Source organism: Lontra canadensis, unplaced genomic scaffold (genome assembly GCF_010015895.1).
Source record: "Lontra canadensis isolate GAN:19392208 unplaced genomic scaffold, GSC_riverotter_1.0 scaffold5, whole genome shotgun sequence".
Taxonomy (NCBI): Eukaryota; Metazoa; Chordata; class Mammalia; order Carnivora; family Mustelidae; genus Lontra; species Lontra canadensis.
The window spans coordinates 4909133-4924147 of NW_022630999.1; the positions used below are offsets into that span (position 1 = coordinate 4909133).

The following is a 15015-nucleotide window of genomic DNA, read 5'->3' on the forward strand; positions in this document are numbered from 1 at the left end:
CGCCCCCAAAGGTCACACTTACCCTAACACCATCCATTAAATGATCCGTTCCTTCCCCCGCCGACTAGAGATGCCCTGAAGAGAGCGCTTCTCCTCCACTTCCTTGGGGGACTCCCTTGTTAGCCTACTGCTTGCTCATCACTGAACTGCATTATCTATTCTGTGGCTTACATCGTTCACAACTCATGATCTCCGCATTTGTACTTCCAGGACTGGCCTCTTCCCATTTACAGATTAACCCCCTGCCCACTAGGCAACTGCTTGCTTATCTACACGCCCCCAATTCAAAGGAGGTCCTGCAAGAGTGACAGAACCTTTTGGTACTACATATCCACTTAGATAGCTCTTAGATCCCTCAAAAATCTCCACAGGTATCAAATTACACTCACCTTCCCTTCCCGACCTGCTCTTATGCCCCAGTCCTGGTTCAGGGCACCAGTCTTCTCCTGGGTCGCCCCAGCGAGAGTAACCCGAACTCCTCCTTCTTCCCCAGCCCTTCCACTGACTGGTGAGCTCTCCCTCCTAAAGGCGACCTGTCTCACTCCCTGTCCCTCTTGCCTCTCTCCTGGCTCTGGCAGGCCCTCAGCAGCATCGTGGCCCAAGAACTTGAATGCTGGCTTAACCCACCCCGTGGCCTCCAGCTTCCACAGTGACTCTCCTGGCTTTGATTAGCTTCTCCGTCTCTGACCCTCATCGTCCCTTCAAGCTCCAGGCCAACGGTCAGGAGGCTGTCGGACCGGCAGCTCCGACTACAGGTCCGAAGTCCAAGTCAAACTTCGGCCCCACGGTCTAATCCTCCCCTTCAGCTGTTCGGCATCTCTGCCTCCTGGCTCTTGCAGACCATCCTGCCCAGATCCTGGCCTTCTCTTCGTGTTCCCGCTGCCCTTTGCTCGGTTTTGAGTTCAAGCATTTCTTACCCCACACCAGGTACTAAGGACACTATTCTCTCCTTTCCTCCCACCCTCTCTTCCCGTTAATTATGAGCTGGTGAAGAGAACTTATCTTTACAACTCTCTTGCAGCTCAAGGGTTTTTATATGCACTATATATTCCAGATCTATTTAGTGAATTGAACAAATCCATCCACACAGTGTCTTTGGCGAGGACTGAAACTATTCTGATGACATCCAATGGTTTCTTTACATTCTGAAGAGAAAGTTGAACGGGAGGCTTTTGAATGCACCTGTCTGCTACAGAAAACTTTATGAATAAAAAAATAAAATTGGGTCAAATTGTTGGAGGCTTTAAAAAAATACACAGAGTAAAATGATCTTTAAAGTCCTTTCTAAATTCTAAAAGGGAAACAAATATTATGTAATAGTTTTGTGTGGTTGAAATGCTGGCTTTAGCTAAGTCCTCTGTGATAACACAGACTTACAAATATTATTTTTCAGACATCATGCATTGTTAATGCACTATTTACTACAGGTAGTCACTGTTTTAAGTTACTTAAATGCAATTATCAGATTTAAGCCCCATAGCCATCTGATGAGGTATCATTATTCTCCCCTTCTTTTTAACAAGGAAAATGAGGCACAGAGAGGTTTTTGACACTTGCCGGAGGTCACACAGCTATTCAGGGGCAGAACTTGGATCTGAATCCAGGCCTGATTACCAACTTCATCTCTGCACCGTGACACAAAAATGAAAAACGTGGCGTGGAAAACTCACTGAACCAGAGTCGCAAGTCCTGGGCTCCAGTCCCTAGTCCACCACTGCCCAGGTGGCAGGTATGCGACCTTGAACAACTCTCCTCACCTCTCTGAAATCATACAATGATGACCCAGGGCCTACCTTCCCTACTTTCCACATGCTAAGAAATGCAGAGCTGTTTTAGTCTTAGAACACCTTGCTTGTCACCTTGAACTAGCAGATCTAGAATGCCAGGAGGGATGCTGCTCTCCTCCACGCTGCCCGGCTGACCACTGCTCCTGGGGGGGGGAATTCCACCTGCTCTCCCAAGCACTGCCAGTCATCACATCATGTCCAAGGTCAAACAGCCTACGTTCAGGGAACAAAAGAGCAAATGGCTACCACTTTCCTAGTCTCCTCCCAACTCTGAAGTACGCTCCTAACTGGTTAGCTCTTTAACTCAGCAGACAGGTGCAAGCTCAAACCTACTCGGGAGGACCAGCCCGATGGAGTGAGGGAGGATGGCCACAGGGACGAACACGGAGTGCACAGCTGCGGCGGGTAGCTCCCAGATGCGGCTTTATTCTAGACAACTGCTATGTAGGAACATGGGTCCAGTGCAGTCAAGACCTTCAGGGTTTTCAAAAAGGGACAGGGATGCAGGTTTGGTTTGGTTTGGTTTTGTAATGTGAAATCTCCTTATTTTTAAATGCTGGCAACTACTTCTTTATGAAACACTATGTGGGCCAAAGAAAGCACATCTGTAGGCCAAGTACAGTTCGTAGGGCACCAGTTAACAACCTGTTTTCAAAATGTATTGGCATTAAAAAATTCTTGACTTGCTGTTGAAATAATCTTAAAATATAAACTGTTTCAAGATTTGTATTTCAGTGTACAGATATTGACGAAAATGCGCCTGAATGTTTTCTTAACATTCTTTGGGGCTGGACTCTCAAAGCTCTCCTCTCCCAAAGAATTCAAATGGTCCTTTTCTGTTCTTTAGGGTATTATTTAATTCCAGATCTCCAAGTGCTAAACATCACCTTAGAATGCAAATGCTTCTCAAAAGAAAAAAAGGCAAAAAAGAATGAAAGGAGAATCTTTAGCTTTTGACCACCATCAGCAGCATCTTCAAAGCTTTTGCAAGCCCAAGACTTCACCTTATACTCACTTGAAACGTCTAACAGAGTGGAACAGAGAATGAAAAATGCCAACAGAATTGATTTCTGGCCAAACTGTTTTGGAAAGGGATGTTCTGTGGGCCGTACTATCAAGAAAGCAGATTCTACAGACGAGAGCCATGTGTGCTTGACACTGATCCCGGGTAAGAAATACAGAACATGTCAGAAAAGGGACCCTCGGCCAATGTACGTCAGCCCCACCGCACCCCCTCACCTGATGAGGCTGCCCGCCTAGGAAAGCCAAGCGCCAGAAACAGGAGGCATTTGAAGAGTATCTCTTCTAAATGCCTGAAGGGTCCTTATGAGCAAGAGATACAGGTTGTATACAAAAGAGTAAAGGGGGTTTTTTCACTACCACATGCTCAACCTTACTCGAGGGGGGCTAATTATTGGATGCTGGACAAAGATTACTAACAGACATGAGCTGGATGCTGACACAGGAATCACATTCATCAAATCTGTGGATGAAAAAAATGGGCAAAACAGCAAGTATGTTGCATTTAATAATGAGGATCCTAATAAACTGATCCAGTCAACTAGTCCAAAAGATAATTTAGCAGTGCTCATTTCAGGGTCTGAAATCAAATGATGCAGATGCGGACAATGGCATCCCATGCAGAAAATGAACAAATACAGGCTGGGAGAGACATGATTTAGCAGTAACACGTGGGAAAAACACAGAAGACGGATCAAGGAGAATGGGCCAACAATGCAATGTAACTGCTGAAACCAGGACAACAAGGACAGCTCTTGTGTCTCATTTTACCACAATGCCTAATACCCTGTCCTCCAGTGGCAGCAAAATGGGAGGATTCACTTCCAGTCTGAAAAATCAGCAGGTAGGTAATCCAATAGGAAGGTATTCTTCATTCCAAACATAAGCAGTTATTGTCTTTCCTACTGCCCAAATCGTTTATAAAGTTCTTGCTTCAACATAAATCTCACTCCACATAGTCTTATCCCATCTCTCCGTGGGTGTGCCCGCTCCCAACTGTCTTCTCAGCTTCACTGAGGGACAAGTGACCGAACAGGATACATCTCACGTGTACAACCTGCTCATGTGATGATATACACAATGAAATGACAACACGATCAGGTTAACAGACACATCTATCACCTCACAGTTTTTTGTGTGTGGAGGGGGTAAATGTGCTTAAGATCTGGTCTCTAGCAATTTTCAAGCATACACTACGAACTTAACTACAGGCACCATGCTGTCCATGAGACCCCCCAGAGCTCCCGGATCTTGTAACTCAAAGTTTGTACCCTGTGGCCAACATGTTCCAGACTTCAACTGCTCCCTATTTTATAATACCACCCACGCTCAGGGACCCCTTGAACACTTAGCAACCTAAGGGTAGGGCACCGGCAGATCTGTGTTTGGGAGCTCTGAGGACATGGGAATGCTTCTGCTGAGTCTAATCAGAAGCTTCAAGAAAGGGCAGGGCAGACTGGGTATGAGAGGAGCTTGCGGTCTTCCCCACTCTGTGTGCTGCTGGTGTTAAGAAGGAAAATCCACACAGACTTGAGGGACTGGGCCTGCTGGGGACCTCTTCTACTCAGCTTAGGCTACTGCAGGGCTCCTCACTGGTCTCTGGATTCCCAAGCCCTCCACAGCACAACCAGGAGTCATCTTTCTGAAATGCTGGTCTCACGTGCCTGAAATTTTCCATCACTCTCCTGACCCACTGGAAAAGGGGCCAGCTTTAGCTGAGACACGAGGCTCTCCACTGTTTCATGCCACCTAACCTCCCACTCCCACCTCTGCCCACATCGCCCCTGTGCTCGGGTCCCACCAAACATGCCAGACTGGGCTGGCCTCTGTGTCACCACACATGATGTGCGCTCTGCCCAGAATCTGTCCTTGCCCATTTAACAAAAAGCAACCCACCCTTCCAAACTAAGCTCACACTGCCCCACATCCAACGTCCCCCAGTGTCTTTTATTATTGGTCTCCAGAACAGAGACAAATTTCAGTTGCCATTTACCATCTAGATTGTCACTGTTGCCCACCTCGTAGTAAAAGATATTTCTTATTGTCTCTCCCAAAAGCACAAAGACAGCTGGCAGATCAGACCCACTCAGCCAGGCACCTGACCTTCACTGCACCTGTAAGCATTTGAGCTTCTGATCCCAGCAATACAGCCCTTGAAATGTCTGAGTAGAGCAACCACAGCCCTGACTATGCAGCAGTGAGCTGAAAAGTTCCCAAACAGAGACATCTGTACTTTTATCGAAGCTGGCGTTTGAGAAAAGGCAAGCGGGCTAAATGCAATGTCTACCCAACAGCCTCCTGTCTGCATGTCAACACAGCTTGGCTGCTCTCTTCTTGCCAATACATACTCAGTCCATCCCACTGAGAGAGAGAAAGAGCGCTTCTTTCTGGAAAGCGATCGCCCCTCATCAAAAAAAAAAAAAAGAAAGCTACTGCTGGTTCTAGTGGGGGCGGGAAGGAAGGAGTAAGGTGGACCATGGAAAGCAAGAGAGCAGGCAGAAAAAACATAAGTGACAAATAAAATATTGGTTCTGCTGGTGCCTCTGACCTGTGACATGACTTAACTTTCCATGCATTTTAGAGGCACGAGGAAAAAAGACTAGAGAAACCATCTTCTTTTATTAGGGCCAGATGAGGGAAAACATGAAATGCAAGGTCACCGCTTGTCATGAAAGTTCTGAGGCTTCCTCCGTGACTGCTGCAGCTACTTTAGGTCAGAATTTGTCAACTGTTGCCAACTTCAGAACTGTCCTCACATTAGGAAATTCCAAAATTAATGCTGTTTGGTGTATTTTAAGCTGCATGCTTTATTGCCCTCATCCTCAGTAAGATCACAGGCTAGAATTTCTCTAATGGGATACCCATGAATTCCATTCGTCCTGAATTTATTAGGAGGAACCCATCTCAATAACTTTATAAAAGATAACATCAAAAAGGCATGTCCTTCACAGCAGAAACATGGTCGCAGTTTTAAGACTATCAGCCCAGGATATTCTCACATGTGTATAATGTAAATCATCAGTAAATCCTCACTGAAGGAAATAACCTTCTCTGCTCCTCATGTCATTTATGGAGTAAGCAGGAGGCAATGTTTGTGTTCACTGAAAAGAAACATCACAACAAAGTTTCTTTCAGAACTGCGGGAGAGGAAATAAGGCCTGCCTGTCAGTTGTGGCAATACCATTTACTGTGTGTGGGTGAGCGTACCTCCTGGCCGGGCCCTGCCACCATACTGCGCACTTTCCATGTCCTGCAAATGAAGGGGGCATGCCTGTCCTGGCCTCTGCTCTGTAGCTGAGCCTACCCACTGCCTGGGAGGTAAAAAAAAAAAAAAAAAAAAAAAAAAACAAGGCCCCTAACAGTTACCGAATGAGTCAATCACATTTCATTCCAACTCTACAAAAGGTAAAGATCCGATCTTGACCTTCAAGAACTTACCATACAAGACTACTAAAGACAGAAACAGAAGGGGGAGGGGAAAAAAAAGTTTTCAATTCAAAATAAAATTTCTTGGCAATGGAAAGCATTTTGGTTTTAAAGTAAATAAAAATTCAGCAAAATTATTTCCCAGTGACCAAAAGCAATGAAATATTTTGTCAGAATGTCCCAAAATGCTTTTCACAAGAGTCTGATATAACCTGTAAAACAAGTTATTCTGCTTAGAAATTCTGTATTAATAGGAACGTAATATTGGCCTTAATCATATCAGATTAGTGAGGTCAAGGTAACATTTATCAAACACAACCTGCACATACCTGAGCTGGATAGTATTGTTCCCATTTTACAGACAAGCACAGAGACACAAGACACAACTTGCTCAAGTTCACAACCCGTAAATGGGAAACAGCATCTAATCCCATTCTCTTAACTATATAACATGCTTTATATAAAGGAAATCAGGAATATTGTAATAAAAAAATAATAGTCACCCGCAATTTCAACACACAAAGATAATCTCATCGAACATTTGGTATATAATTTTCCTGGCATTTTACCAAATTGTATACACAGACACACACACACACATGCTCATTCTCTATTTACCCTCCAAAACAAATAGCCAAAAAACTTAGGTCAATTTACACATGCCATTTTGCAATCTGCTTTTTCAGTTTGCAAATTCTGATTTTCTTTCACATCAGTAAATTACTCCCCTACCTCACTGTTAATAAATAAAGGGTTCTCTGTTACATGTACATACCGCAATATTTGTAGCTAATCTCCCTGTTATTGAGCACTTAAATTATTTCTAATTTACAACTATCATAAACAAAACTACAAAACCATTTTTGCAAATTAGAGGGGTTTTTCTGTGTACTTTGCGGGGAAGTCACCAGAATCTGGAGATGTGTTTTTCCCAAACTTCAGAGAGCACCCCCTTCCCAATTTTGAGACACTCCACCAAGCAGGCTTCCCACCAACAGTCACTGCTGGGGAGAAAGCTACCGATGGGAATGGGAATACGGTATCTGTAAACACTGTGTAGGTAAGAACCACTGCTATAGATTGGTCTCTGTACACATGCTTATTTCTTTTTCCTTAGTTTAAATTGCTCATGATGGAAATGCCTGACTAAGGGACACTGCACATTTTTGAGGCTTTCCATGAGTAATACAAAATTGCCCTCCTGGAAAGTTATGACAACTGAAACACCCACCAGCAGCATTTGAAAGTGACAATTCCCCAAACCCACCAGTTGGCTAGACTGGTTTTTAAACAATCAAATCCCTATATAGCCTCAAGTCTTAAAAATAGTGAAACTATTAGTAAAACATATCTAGAAAAACGGCAAACAATTCAGACAACAAATGCTGTATTTTAAAATACATGTGTTTTCAAATAGGATATAGAAGATGTTAATGACATCAAATCCCAGCCGACTGAGCTTACGAAATGACAATTTGAAAATTTAGTGAAATCAGGCTCAGTAAGGTACCAAGCTACTAAGTAAAACCCGACATCTTCACTTGCCTATCTGGCTAATATTAAGCTTAATATTGAAGGGTTTAATAGCAATATGCCGTATTTTTTAAACAAGAAACTCATGAAATTGTACATTCTTTCAAATTTTATAAATACTGTACTATCTTATAGTCAATACAGCAATCTGAAGTTGTTAAAATCCTGTAGATATTAATTTATCAACAAATATCCTAACACCTACTATGGGCTGGACAATGTTCTCTATTGAGGACATAGTGATGGACCCCACAAAGTCCCTGCATTCAATGAGCTGCTATTCCGGCAGCGGGGGGGGGGGGAGCCCTTCAGGGACCCCTTCAGGGAAGGGACCCTTCAGGACCCTTCAGGGAAGAATCAGCAAATCATGGTTACCGTGCCATTCTGGAACCACTGGATTCTTGGGCAAACTGTAACCTCTCTGGGTCTCGGTTTCTTCATCAGTAAACTAAGAGGTTGACCAGATGACCCAAGACTTCTGGCTCTCAAATTCCAGACTTTGTTTGGTTTCATTTGAATGTTTAAGTTCTTATTACTGATAAGAGCTTTGCATTTTAAGCTCTATATAGTTCGACAAAACCTGAACGTAGATTTCCAAAAAAGATAATTTTACATCTATAGTAAACAGTAAAACTCTGGTGGACCCAGGTGTCTTCAAAAAATCAACACAGGACAGGTTCCAATTAAATGAAGATGTAAGCTCCCAACTTTAATGGTTTCTTTGAAGAGGTTTCTGAAATGCCCTTGCCTCCTTCCCTTCTGTACTGCACTATAAATACTGAGAATGAGATGTGAAACAGGACCTCACTGGTACCGCAGCAAGCCTCCTAGCTTGCGGCCAGGAACGGCTGGCACCACAGCTTTCAGGAGGCACCCTGGTGCCCTCAGGGGCTGCAGCACTGGTGGATGCTCACTTCTCTGCAGCTTACACCCACCCTCGACTCAGCGGACACACAGGATTCTGACTGCAGAACGTCTACAGCTCATGGCCCCATTAGCATTTCTAATATTAGAAATGGGAAGCACTTCTTCTGCCACCACTTGTTATTTTCCACCAGATGTTCCTGCCACCACCATTTCAAAGTGTCCTCAGATCCAGGGTCTCCCTGCGGGCTGCTTCGCACAGCAGTCATAGGAAATGCACAGCAAGGGGCCTCAGCCTCCAAATCCCCCCTTTAGGGAAGTGCCACACGCACACTTTCAGGAAGTGATATCGCCTCCTTGTGGTCTGTCCAGATACTGTCACTTAATAATCCAGAGAGAATCTCAATTACAGGCACAGAGGAGGATTCCAAGATTCTTCTGCACCTGGCCTACAAACCAGGAGAACGGTTGTAAAAGCCAAGATTTTTCTCACCTCAGTACAAAATTCCATGAAAAATTCACCCACCAGAATTTTTTTCTCAACTTTCAACATAAAACCATAAAACGATATCTGATAAACACCTTTGCCCAAGTGAGGGACATGAGCAGCAACGATTGGTGAGAGGGTTTATGTGCTGTAATTTTAGATGATGTAAGACAAATTTGCAATTCCTGCATCTCTATAGTTCACAGAGGAAATAGAAGAAAAGTAGTAGAAGTACTTTAACTCAACCATCTAAGCCGCTAAGTCACCACAACCAATTACATATAAAACAGATGTGTACATGCTTCGGCTACATGAAGAGCTTTTACTGCAGGGGCAGTGACAAAGGACAAAGCTGACTCTCCTTAAGCCTTAGAGGAATCGCGGAAGCCATCCTTTACCTAGTGTTTGTGCAGAGCTTATGAGAAAAAGTTGGAAAGATAAACCTAGACACAACTTATTGGTTCTGGCATCAACCAATTAGAACAGCAAATTAAACAATTCAGAACCCTCATTCCGCAAGATGACAAAACTCCTAATGGCAGACAGAAGCCAAAAACTCACGGTCAAGAGAAAGATAACAGATTCTTATTAGACATGTGTAACAATTTCTTGGCTCAAAACTCATTTCCCACGCTTTCAATTAACATAAAGGAACATGTATTTAGAATGACAAACAGATTAGAAGTTGGGAAGAGGAAATACCACGGTTCCTGATAGTCCCTAAAATAGAACATGAACACATTCTTCCTGTCAGAATAAAAGTACCTGCATAGAGTACATATATTTTATTTGCTCATTAGTCTGACATCTGCCCAAAGGAATTAATACATTCAGTATACAAAAAAGGGGGGCATCTTTGAAAATTTTATACTAAAGCAGCTAGCAAATCTACTGAAATCAAAGATGAAACTTCTGACTACATCACTCAGAAATCACTATAATGTCCTGGAAAATTAGGTAGGTTTTTAAGGCTTCATGCTTTAATTTCATGGAAAAGCAGTCAAATACAACCAATGTAAAAACAATAACAACAACAAAAAAACAACTAACTTCGAGAGGATGAGGTGTGTAACTGATTTGGTAACATCAAGAGCCAGAGCCAAAATGCAAAGCTCAAATGAGACTCCTGAATCTAAGCAGTTTGACCAAAACCAGGCAAGGTTTTTTTTTTTTTTAAACTCTGATTATTCATTAATTCAACAGATATTCCCAGCCCATCCTGACCACAGCTATGGTGAGGAAGAATGGGGATCTATCAAACCCCGCCCATTCTCCTGGAGCATCCGGCAGGTGGAGGACCACCACCATCCACGGCCTACTCCATGTCAGCGAACATTCCTTCACACACACCTGAACACCCAGTGCACCAAATGCAGTGCCTGCGGGCTCCGGCCTGCCACTCTCCCCATCCCCTTTCCATCATAAACCCCAGCCACAAAGACAGCCCCAGTACCTCCCAAGAGAGGGGCTCAGACACCACCCCCCCCCCCGCAGGGCCTTTGCACTTACTGTTCCCTCTGCCTGAGCCACTCTTCCTTCAGACCTCTAAACACAGATGTCTTCCCTCATTCAACTCTGCTCAAATCTCTCCACCTAAGAGAGAGTGTTCCAGGGCTGCTCAATCTAAAACAACAGCCCCCATCCTGCCCCTCTTCACTACAGCAACTCTTACTACTCTCCCAGTACATAGCACTATTTGGTATTACCTCCCTATTGCTTCTCTGCTTTTTGTTCATCTCCCCCAGTAAGATGTGAACTCATTTACAGCAGGGTCTGTCTACCCTGTGCACCGCGATATCTGCAGTCCCCATCAAGCTGTGTGCAATGTAACAGATGCTCAATATATACTTATTTAAGAAGAACGAATATAGGCAATATTAGCAGTTTTGTACTACAATGGTAGGTGCCACATAATAAAGGGAAAACACCTTACATGCTAAAAGAGTTGATCAGTTGGAAAAAACTATAGCTTACAGGAGTCTTAAAACACTAAAAAATAAATATAACGAACATTTACAGGTCAACACTGGCTAATACTCAACTTTTATGATGTATTAGGCACAATCTCTAGGATTAGCAGTACAACTTATTTTATTAAGTCAGCAAATGTTCACAGCCCATCCTGACTGAGGCTGTTCCTGGGGGTGAGGAAGGTTGGGGAGCAATCAGCCCCTGCCCACGCTCCTGAAGGTGGGGGTGTTTAAAGCACTCTGAAATGTTCATTTTTAATTTAAATGAGCCAAATATTTTCTGAAAGCATGGCCCCCCTCGTTACTCATACCTTTCTCCCAAACTGTAACAACATTAAATAGGAGATATTAGTGATAATCTACAGAAGGCAGGCATTTTAGTGCCTAATGGTAAACAAGCCCTATGGAACCAAAACTGCCTTCATCTTCAATTTAATCAAAGGCACAGTCTTTTCCCCAGGTTCAGAAATATTTAATCTCTTGTAAATTTTTCTTACAGATTTTTCTTTGGAGTTTATGTATGTTCTTTTTTACTCAGAACAAAGAGGCAGGGTGTTAAATCAAGGTGTATGACTTTAGTTCCTGGCCATCATGGATCAGGCTTCCCCACAAAGACACCAAAGATCCTAATGGATCATTATGAAATTATACAAAAGCAAGAGGTGTATACTGGAGAGTAGGGGCATTTGTTTCCTGGAATGTGAGGCAAAGAAGTCAATTACTGCTCCTCTGGGCCTTTGGGAATAATTAAAATCCACTTACAAACCTTAAAAATGACTGTTTTACAAAAATTTTACAACAAGGTATTAGAAACAATCTACACATATCTCAATAAAATGGAGGTTAAATAAATAATGGTTCACCCTTACTGGAGTACTCTCAGCAGCTCTTACAGAATGAGACAGCTCTTAAGTACTGATAGAGGGACTGCCAAGATTTAGTACTCTAAAGTAAGGGCTCGGAGCTGGCGCAGAACAGCTTATACAATGTGTCCTCGTTTGTGGAAAGACAAATAAAAAGAACACATACAAAATGTTTATACTAGCATAAGCTATATCTGGAAAGATATACACATGGAACTAGTAACCCTGGTTCCTGGGGAGAACAGGGTGCTATGTTTCAGAGAGAGGACAGAGATGCAGAGTTTGTGCTCCAGACCTTTTTATGTCTATTCAATCTCCTACAGCGGGCACAGAGTGCCCGTCGCACAAATTAATCCAATAAATTTTAATATCCGAATAATTTATACTCTTGCCAACATATTATTCAGGAATGATCATCAAAAGTACAGGCTTTCAAAATCCACAGGTTTCACTTGACAGCAGAGTTCCTGATCGTTAATTCCCAGAAGAGAATCCAAGTCTCCACTAATTAGAGAGGCTAGCTTGTGATCTCACCTATTACAAAGCAAATAAGCCTCAATTCAATTCTTGGAAGGGAAAGAGCTGCTAAGTTCACCTTGAAAGCATACCTCGTATTTAAATTGAGCTTGTTACTACCTAATGAAGCCTCCAAATTAACAGTTTCCACCTAATGATAAAACAGAAAGTCAATGTAAAAAACGAAGAGGAGAGTCTGGAGTTTCTGAAAACACACTATACTTATTCCCTTCTTCTGCCAGGCTTAGACAAGGAACCCTCTGATATTAGTGAAAGAGGATTTCACATCTGTGGCAAAATAATAATTTTAAGGGGAGGGGCAAGCATCATTTGCACTATACAAACGCTTTAATTTTTCATTTGTAAGGGATGGAAATTTGCTTAAAACTCAAGTTAGGATTTATTTGTGGACCCCTGACTAAATGATAGTACTATATCACATTAATTTTACTCCAAGCAAAACTTTTAAAGACAAATCTGAAACTGAAAATGAACATGTCAGAAGACAAACCTTAAACTGAAACCCTTCTGCTGAAAAATTTGTTAAAAGAACACACAAAAAGAAATGCAAACAATTAATTTCTATACAAATGCTACTCAGTAATCGTACACGTTATATCAATATTTGCCTGCATTAAACACCCTCCACAAAAAGGCACACTAAGATACCCAACTGAGAATAAAGACCTTATATATATACTTCGGTAGCGGAAGATGGGGACCAGAATCACATTATTCAAGCCCAGACGTAAATGCACAACCACTAGAAATGCAGTTTTCTGTCGGGTAAGGATTCAAGATTCCAGCTCCCCCCTTTTAGACAATGTTATCAGAAGCCGCATCTTTCATGAAACCCAACTTTGATCACTAACGCTTTAACTCTGGGTTTTTGAGTCTAGTGCCTTCGGATATAAACACACAAAAATACAGGTAAATCAAATACAGTATAAATAAGGGAAGAAGAGAGGAAGAAGTGGTTTCATGAAGAGCTGAAGCACGGGGTCACGAAATCAATCGGTTGATTCCATCTCCAAAGTTAATAAATATTAAAGCTCCCTCCCGTCCCCCAGGTAGCCTATGGTCTCAGAACTTACTGCCCTATGTGGGGCAGAAGTTCGCGACCGCGGAGTAAGCGCCCTCCGGGTCGCGAGGTGGCCCAAGGGCGCGCGGAGAGCGGTGCGACCCGGAGCGCTCCCCCTCCCCCCGTCCCTCCTCGCGGACGCCCCCAGACCAGAGCCGTCCGGAGCTCTGCCCTCCACCCCGCCCGAGCCGCCAGGCGCTCGCGGCGACGCGCCCACGGGACCGGGCTCCGGGCTCCCTGGCTCCCGCTCCCCACGCCCCGCGCCGCGCCCACCCGCCTCCGGCACTCACGGGCCGCGGCCGTGCCGCTATCTCGCCATCCCCCGCCGTCCGCTCGGCCGCGTCGGCCGCCGCCCGGGGGCTGCCCGGAGTCCGCAGTCGCCCGGGGACTGGAGGCGAGGAGGAGGGGGGCCGGGCACAACCCGCCGCCGCCGCCGCCGCCGCCTCGCCTCCCCTGCCCCAGCGCCGAGCTGCTCCAGGCGGCCACGGGCCTGGGGCCGCCCGCTGCCCTCCGCGAGCCCCGGGAGACGCCGCCGCCGCCAGAGCCTCCTGAAGGCAACGCTAACGGCCACGGCCACAGCCACGGCCGAGACGCTTCAGCCGGGACTGCGGCGCGCGGGGGCGGTGCCTGCACGCCGCTCGGCGGGGGGTGCTGCTGTCCTGGCCCCGCCCCCAGAACCGCCCCGCCCCGCCGCCCGCGCCCCGCGCGCCCCCGCCGGAAGCCGCCCGCGCGCCCCCGCCGCCACAACCCCCTATCCCCTCCCGCGCCCGGCCGCGCGCGTCCGGCGCTCGCCTGCGGGGCCGCCCCTGGGAGTTGGAGGAGTGCGTCGGCGCGCGGAGCCGAAGCGCCAAGGGTGACGCTTCCGCGGAGAGTCCTGGCGGGAGGGAGGCCGATCTCGGAAGGTCATGGAGGAGCCGGAGAGAGCGAAGCGGCCGGGCGGGTGCAAATCCTTACGGAAGGTCGGCCGAGCGCGCGGCGGCACTGCGGGGAAGGAGAGTGGCCCCCCAAATGCTGTCAGTGTCCATTGCCAACATTGCCTAGAGGATTGGAAAGTGTGGGGCCGTGTTGTCGCTTCCCCTGTAAAAACACATGAAAACCAGCTTCTGCGCCTCCTCGAGGGTGGCGGTTGGTGGGGAGGGGCGATCGCTTAGATTTTTTGAGTTACCTAAAATGCGCCCAGCGCTGGGGCCCTGACCGCTCAAGACACCTTCCTTCTTGGTGGTGCAGGGTTCCCTCCGTCCTGGAGGGCCCGCGGGGGCATTCTGATAATATCCTGGAGCCATCTAGTCTTGCCTTCAAGGCGTGGTGGGCTTATTTGTACAGAGAAGAAACGGATCCCTTAATGGGGTGAGATTTTTTCCTCCGTGCATTGTTCCCATTTCCGCAGTTTCACTTGGCCTCGATTTTCTTCCAGAGTAATGCACCAAATGAAATTAGCTGGAGAACGCTTGATGGCGCAGAATCATGG

The 15015-nt window shown here is 45.5% G+C and overlaps 1 protein-coding gene across 1 annotated transcript in view; it reads right to left on the minus strand.

The window, feature by feature from the left end:
- LIFR (LIF receptor subunit alpha) overlaps nucleotides 1-14047 on the minus strand; it is a 76997-nt gene extending 62950 nt beyond the window's left edge. The window contains exon 1 of the mRNA XM_032851355.1: nucleotides 13838-14047. The gene's annotated coding sequence lies outside the window, so the exon portion shown is untranslated. The remainder of the gene's footprint in view (nucleotides 1-13837) is intronic.
- Between the last annotated feature and the right edge of the window lie 968 nt (nucleotides 14048-15015).